The 8,287-nt window shown below is 39.6% G+C and overlaps 1 non-coding gene across 1 annotated transcript; it reads left to right on the top strand.

The window, feature by feature from the left end:
- The first annotated feature begins 7,847 nt into the window (after positions 1-7,847).
- Positions 7,848-7,954, top strand: LOC125094551 (U6 spliceosomal RNA). Its single transcript, XR_007125571.1, has one exon. It is a non-coding gene; the product is annotated as a U6 spliceosomal RNA (small nuclear RNA).
- Positions 7,955-8,287: the final 333 nt, after the last annotated feature.

Here is an 8,287-nt window from a genome sequence, read left to right as displayed (position 1 = left end):
TTTAAAATCTGTCCTTCCACGGAATGACAATAATGCTGACATCAGACTTCTCAACAGATATATGAAAGCCCTAAATCAATAGAATATCATCTTCCAACATGTCAACCTAAAATTATATACCTAGTAAATTTATATCTAGTAAAATTATATATATATCTAGCAAAAAGGTGAAATTAAGACATTTTCAGAAAAAAGAAAATGCAGAGTTTATCACCAATAACCTTAACAAGAATGTTCCAAAACATTGAAAGAAGGATAGTGATTCAAGATGGAAAGTCTAAAATACAAAGATGAAAGGTGAGGAAAGAAAGTAAATAAATCTAAATAAATATTAATAACCATATATTATTAACATATAGTTATGTTCTATCTAAATATAACATATATAAATAGAAAATAACAATAATATGTTACTGGGTTAAAATACCCAACAACGATTATATGTAAGTCAGGAGAGGGCTACTCAGAACAGAAGTGTTCCAAAAATCTTCCTACTGTTTAGGAGGAAGTTAAAGATAGTGTAAATTTCTTTTTTTTTTTTTTAAGATTTTATTTGTTTATTTGACAAAGAAAGACACAGAGAGAGAGGGAACACAAGCAGGCAGAGTGGGAGAGTGGGAAGCAGCCTCCCCACTGAGCAGGGAGCCTGATGTAGGACTCGATCCCAGGACCCTGGGATCATGACCTGAGCCGAAGGCAGACGCCCAGTGACTGAGCCACCCAGGTGCCCAAGATAGTATAAATGTCTGAAGTAACCACTAAAATAATAGAGATGGCAGGTGCCCTCTTTCCCAGCAGCAGCTTATACTGGGTTCTACTAACAGTGCTCCCTCTCTTTGACCCTTCAGGGCTAGAGTATAAATGCTTTTCCCTTTTTCTAGTGTCTGAGTAGTTCATCATCTCTTATTTGTTCTGTTAATACCGTCTATGCCTCTGTGAAGAATTTCTTGTTAAACTCTCTTCCCTGAACATTCTGAGTGCACTGCCTGTTTATTTCCTACCAGAATCCTGACTCACAACAGGAAACACACCCAAAACATAATAACACTGAAAGGCTGAAAATGAAAGGTTGAAAATGTTATAGCACGCAAATACCAATCAAAAACCAAACAAAAAAGCTGATGTCACCTTACTAAAATAGACTTTAAGATTAAAAAATATTAGAGATAAAAAAGATACATGATGAAAAAAATCACTTTACCGGTAATGTAACTTTACTACCATAGCATCAAATTATATGAAGTGAAAAAAATTGAGAGAAGAATTAGATAAATCTGTCAACGTAATGGAGATTAAAAACAGATAAGAATGAATTACAAATAAGTGCTTTTGAAAAAGTACACCATAGAGGCACCTGGGTGGTTCAGTGGTTTAAGCCTCTGCCTTCGGTTCAGGTCATGATCTCAGTGTCCTGGAATCGAGTCCCACCTCAGGCTCTCGGCTCAGTTGGGAGCCTGCTTCCCACTGCCCTCTGCCTGCCTCTCTGCCTACTTGCTATCTCTCTCTCTCTCTCTCTCTCTCTCTCTCTGTGTGTCAAATAAATAAATAAATCTTTATTTTAAAAAAAAGTACACCATATTTTTGAATGGCTTTATAACAGGTCATTTATATTCCAAATCTTATATTTTCTAGATTAATATTACCCTTAGTTTGCATGTATCTTAGAAAATATTGATTGGTAGCAGAGAAAGGCAAGTACAAATTAAACTCTCTTCCATGAACTCTCTCTGAAGAAAGAGGCCAGAGGAAGCTACTTTAAAAGCTAATCTTGAAATAAATATGATTAAGTGTTAATATTAATATGTCACCCTAAGAAAAATGTAAAAATTCCCAAATGTAAATGAATAAGAAAATAATTTATAAAAGAGAAGCTAAAAATTGCTAAATAAACAAATAAAAAAATGTTCAACCTTATTAGCAATGAAATGAAATTTTAAAATGAAAATAAAATGTTATTTTCATCTATAAAATTAACAAAAATTTTTAAATATAATATGCAAAAGCTGTCTAGGATAAAACAGACACTGTCATGTACTGCTGGTAGAAGTAAAAATTAAGACAAGTTATTTGGTTTGTAACATTTAACCCAGTAGTTTGATTTCTGGGAATCTGTCCGAGAAAATCTAAATTAATGAAAAAGATTTAAGTATAAAAAGAGAATATTGGGCCGCCAGGGTGGCACAGCTGTTAAGCGTCTGCCTTCAGCTCAGGTCATGATCCCAGGATCCAGCCCTGCATCAGGGTGCTCCCTGCTCAGCAGGAAGCCTGCTTCTCCCTCTCCCACTCCCCCTGCTTGAGTTCCCTCTCTCGCTGTGTTTCTGTCAAGAAATAAATAGAATCTTTTTTTTTTTTTAAAAAGGAGAGAATGTTATTTATAATAAATGTTTTTTAATGAGAAATACTCTTCTTCTTCTCTATCTTTTCCCTTCTCTGGTTCCCCTCCATTCAACTGTTTCCTTCCAGAGCAATTCAATCTAAAACCCATTAGATTGGGGCTCAGCAAGGAAGGTGTCTCCAGGGGTCGTTGGGGAAGAGACATGGTAGCCCACCTGGGATGGCAAGGTACCCCTGGAGTGGGAAAGGAGCTATTCAGAGGAATGACTCAGGCCAGGAGGCCCAGCGATGACAGAAGAGCACCTGTGGGAGGGTATAGGGGCAGCCCAGACCGGGCTGTCATAGCTCAGTCAGAGTGACAAGAGCATTTGCAGGGGTGAGAGGATGACAGTAGTTAGCGGCAATGATTACACACAGAGGATTGAGGAAATAAGTAAATATATTAAGGGGAAGGGAGCCGGGTTTCCCACTGCCAGAGAAACAAATTATAATTATAGAAAGGGAGAAAATAAGAATGAGGTGTTGGCTTAGAATTGGGGTAATTGGTTGTGAACTCCTGGCCTTCAATACAAGGAAATAGATACAGAAAATAAAAATAAACATACATACAAATGCATGTGTATATACATGTATATATCTCCATTCTGAGGGTCTAGGAACAGTGTCACCCTGATAGCAACGAGCCCACTAGCACCCAAATGTTGGTTTCTAAATACTCTTCTTCTGAAAGGAAACAGTCTTCTTTGGAGAAACAGCAGATCCCGGTGCTGGGCCAGGGAATGTACAACAAGGCTGGAGCATCTGGTACCAAAAGGTAAGGAAGGGTTCAGGGAATAATGGGAATATCTCAAAAAGACACATAAGTCACTGACTAAAATACGATAACATGGTCTGTACTCAAACACATGCTTTAGACAAAGAGATTGACCATTTGAAAAGGCTATTTACATAGTCTCCAAGATCTCTTCACAAAATATTTATTAATTATAAGGGGTGGGGGGTAACCATGGAGTAGAAAGGCCTGGGATATACCACCTTAATAAAATGACTCAAGTTAACATTACTAGTGATAGTACACAAAGAGAGGAATACAGCATTGCTTCTGGAATATGCCTACCAAAGATGGACGGCTTGAATCCAATCATGAGGAAATATCCAACAAACCCACACCGTGGGACATTTTACACAATAACTAACTTGTATTTTCTTTTCTTTTTTTTTTTTTTAAGATTTTATTTATTTATTTGACAGACAGAGATTACAAGTAAGAAGAGAGGCAGGCAGAGAGAGAGAGAGAAGGAAGCAGGCTCCCCGCTGAGCAGAGAGCCCGATGTGGGGCTCCATCCCAGGACCCTGGGATCATGACCTGAGCCGAAGGCAGAGGCTTTAACCCACTGAGCCACCCAGGCGCCCCGTAACTTGTATTTTCGAAAGGATCAAGGAAATGAAAGTCAAGAAAGGGTGAGAAAGTGTCCGGATTGAACAAGACTAGAGACACCAGGCAGCTAAACACAGTGCTTTATTCTGGGACTGAACCCTTTTAGTATTAAAAATATATATTTGGGGGACAACTAGTGAAAATTGAGGAAGGTGTAAAACTGAGATGGTAGTCATAGGTCCACTTTTCTTTCCTAATTTTGGTGGTTGTATTATGGTAACGTAGGAAAATGTCCTGGTTTATAGGTAATACGCACTAAAGCATTTAAGTGGGGGAGATGTTTAAACATCATTTTGGCAACTTATCCTCAAATGATTCAGGGGACAAAAGCTCTTCCTTCTGTTCTTTAAACTCTTCTATAAAGTTGAGAGTGTTTCCAAGTAAAAAGTTTTAAAACAAAGAAACAATCTAAATATCAGATAGTCCAGAAAACTTTCCATAATGTGGTTCCAAATTCTCTAACTTCATCTCTCACCAAACCCCCGCACTAGCCCATTCCAGCCCTCACCTTTTGCTTCAGTGTTCTCTCCCCTTACACAGGTGGTTCACTTTAGCTCGACTATACTCCATGCTGCATCTGAATGATTTTCATTTTCCTTCAAGATTCAATCCGAACTATTTCCCCTGGAGCACCGTCCTCTCTTCCCCAGCCATGACTGGTTGTTCCTCGGGCGCTCACAGCATCTCCGGCTTCTCCTGATCGGTGCAGAGCACAATCCTCATCTCGGTTTCCATCCTCTCTCCTCTCCCTCTGAGCTTCTTGAAGCAGAGACTGTGTCTTCTTGAACTGACAATCTTCATGGCCTGACTTTGAGTGGGTTCTCCTAAGTTTTCGTTAAATTAAAGGATGAATGAACAAACGAACTGGTCTTTCTGCAAGTACAGTCCCTCCTCCCCCATCCATTCTCAATGGAATAGCCAGAGAGACTTGTGCTTCTTTCTCCTGAAATGTCTCTCCAAGTTCTACATTGCGCCAGGTGCAGAGGGAAAATATTGAAGAGAGTTACATCCACTTTTGTGGAGCAGGCTATGAAGGGTGAATTTGGGGCTGAGAGGTAATAAATTGATCACTGACTTAGGACATAAAATAATTTCTCTTTTTAAGTTTTTATTTATTTATTTGATGGAGAGAGATACAGCGAGAGAGGGAGCACAAGCAGAGGGGGTGGGAGACGGAGAAGCAGGCTTCCCACTGAGCTGGAAGCCCGATGTGGGGCTCGATCCCAGGACCCTGGGATCATGACCTCAGCCAAAGGCAGACGCTTAACAACTGAGCCACCCAGGTGCCCCAGGTATATATTAATTCTTTTAGAACTCATTAATTAACAGAGCTAGGGTGCCAAAAAGTCACTATTATTTCAGCAATCCCTTAAAATACATTGATATTTTAACAATTACTATCTGTAAGAATCATAACACATGTCTGATTTACTATGCTTTCTTGAGAGGTATTTGGCGGCTCCATGGCTTTGGAACCTGCTGGCACAACACCAGAGCCTTTCAGGAATTAGTAAACAAGAAGGTAGCAAACAAATACCTTTGCATACACAGTGCCCTTTACAATTTGCCTATGTTCTTTCCAGACTCCTTCCACTAATATTTCTCCATATTCTTCTTATAGTCTAGCCAAATCAAAATATGGTGAATTCCTTCTCATCCTTCAAGACCATATTCAAATTCGATCTTCTTTCCTAAATTTTTCCTGACCACCCAACTGCGATTCATTCTAGCTTCTCTATTCCCAGTGAGGAATATGTATAGAATAAATGCAAATTCCTGTTATGGGAATAACAGGGGTAAATACGACTTTGACGCACTGTCTGAAGTACTTTATACTCCTTTAATTCGATAAACTCTAATTCCGTAAATTCTACTAAAAAGTAGCTACTATTAGCATCTCCATTTTGCAAATGAGGAAGCAGAATGAGGCTGTGTAAGTCTCACTTAGCTATTGAAGAGCAGAGCTGCAAAACGTACCTAGATCTGGACAATTGTGCAACTCATGTGCTAATGCATTATGCAATACAATGCTCCAATATTACCCCTTAGCGTGTAGTGTAATATTTCAGCTCACACTTCTATTGCCCCCTGGATTAAACTCTTTCGGAGGCTGACTCTTACCCGTCTTTGTATTCCAGCACTTACACAGTGCCTGGCAAATAACAAGGGCTCAGTATGTTCTTCTGGGATGAATAAATAGCAACTGTACATATATCAGTTAAATAAAAACTTACGGTGCCCCATAATTGAGTGTGAAAGTTAATGGCGCAGACCATAAATGGTTTTAGAGGCTCAAGAAAAGATCCAGGTGTACTACGGCAATTGAGAAGGTTTCGTCACACTCTTGCATGAGACCTTAACCCAAGCAGAGATTTAATTTGATGGCAAGAGAAAAGCTACAGGTGCAAACGTAAGAGCAAACAGCTGAAATGAACATGGCGTGCTTAAGTGTGTTAGCGAACTCAGTGTAATGTAAAGAGACATAAAAGCTGACATTAGCTCAGAGGGGTGGGAACAATTTGTGGCATGCTTTAGAAATCATGTTGAGGGATGTGGACAGCAGAGAAAAAAAGAGATTAAGAGCTGACTTCTAGTTTCATGTGGAGCTCGCATCCCAGAAGCACCAGCAGTTGAGTGATTCCGGAAGTTTCCTAAACGTTCGAAAATTCTTCCTGCCTTGCAGAAACCATCTCTCCTGAGCTGCCTGGGCCACTCAGCCACGGTCAACCCTACCACTTTCTTCAATGTGGCATCGGTGGCGAGCTTAGGCTGTATCTCCTTCCAGCTGTTTGCAGATGAATTTCCAAAGACAGCAGAAAACTTCCACGTTGTGAGCGCTGGGGAGGAAGAATCTTGTTTTCACGGAATTATTCTGGGTTTTATGTGCCAGGTGGTGACTTCATTTCATAATGGCCCTGGAGGTAAGTCCATCCACAGGGTGAAATTTAATGAATAGAATTTCATCCTGAATCACACTGGTCTTGATCTTGTCCATAGCAAATGGTGGACCAAGACAAACCAGCTTTTCATCTGTACTGAGATTAAGTGGTTGGATGGTCTTTGGCAAGGTGAAAGAGAGCATGAGTATCGTAGAAGCTGGGCGCTTTGGGTCCAGAAATGGCAAGACTAGTAAGAAGATCATCATGGCTGACTGTGGACAGATCTAGTAAGTTCGAATTGTAGAGATAAATAAATAAATCTTTTAACTGTACAATTATGTATTTGTAGGATTCCTCTGAAGATTTAAACAATCAGTCCGTGCTGGAACTTAGTGTGGCCGCCAGCACATAGTGAGTACTCAGTGAGTATTAGTTGTTGGTGTAATTTTTCATTGGAGTCACATTATAATACCACATGATATTAGCAATATTCTAGAAATATTAATCCTTGTGTAGGAGCAGGAGAACCTGGAATTTGAAGACAAGTTAGGTGACTATTGAAACAATCTTGGCCTAAAATATGAAGGACATTGATTATAATCAATAGTGAGAGTGAAAAAAACAAACTGAGAAATTAGTTTAAGAAAAAAAAAACCCATAGAATTCAGGAAGTAACTGCAGTCGAGGGGCACAGAAAATAGAGGCATTAAAAAATAATTTCAATTGTTTTACACTCTTGAGCGCAAAAGAATATAGGTGCCATTGGAAACAAATACAGAAAATGGGAGAAAATCCAGTGCAGGGGAAGGTGAGAGGAAGGATGAAATGATACTGCATTTGAGGAGATAATTGGAAATCCATGTAAAATGTTTGTAAGTCCAGTTGGAGAGATAAAGGACTAGAGTTAGGTTAAATAAATAGGACAGCAAGTATATATTTGAAAATTACCTGCACGAAAATGATAAAGTAGTACAAATTGATATGCTTTCTTCTTTTAAAAAATGTTGTCATAGCATCAAACCAAGTTTGGAGACATCAGATACATAATGGAGTTAAAGTATGCAAGGAAGGAGAAGAGCCAATGAAGGAGAAAAGTTCCTTTTTTTATTATTTAGTTTTTTAGTTTTAATTCCAATACAGTGAGCATACAGTGTGATATTAGTTTAGGTGTACAGTACAGTGAGTAAACAATTCGAGGGCTCACTTCTACAGCACATACACTAAAATTGGAATAATACAGAGAAGAGTGGCACAGCCCCTGTGCAAGGATGACACGCAAATTTGTGACGCATTCCATATGCAAAACACAGCCACAGGGGCATCTGCGTGGCTCAGTCGGTTAAGCATCCGACTCTTGGTTTCGGCACAGGTCATGGTCTCGGTGGTGAGATCGAGCCCCATGTTGGGGTCCCTACTCAGCATGGAGTCTGCTTGAGACTCTCTCTCCCTCTGCCCCTTCCCACCATGCTCTCCCTCTAAAATAAATAAGGAAATCTTTAAAAACAACCAAACAGTTCTATACATCACCCAGTGCTCACCCTGTTAAATATACTCTTCAGTCCCCTTCCTCTATTTCACCCATCCCCCCAGCCCCCCTCTGGTAACCATCAGTTTGTTCTCTATGGAAAGTTCTCAG

Source organism: Lutra lutra, chromosome 2, assembly GCF_902655055.1.
Source record: "Lutra lutra chromosome 2, mLutLut1.2, whole genome shotgun sequence".
Classification (NCBI taxonomy): domain Eukaryota; kingdom Metazoa; phylum Chordata; class Mammalia; order Carnivora; family Mustelidae; genus Lutra; species Lutra lutra.
Note: the sequence above shows the minus strand (reverse complement) of the source record. Positions and strands in the feature narration are given on the sequence as shown.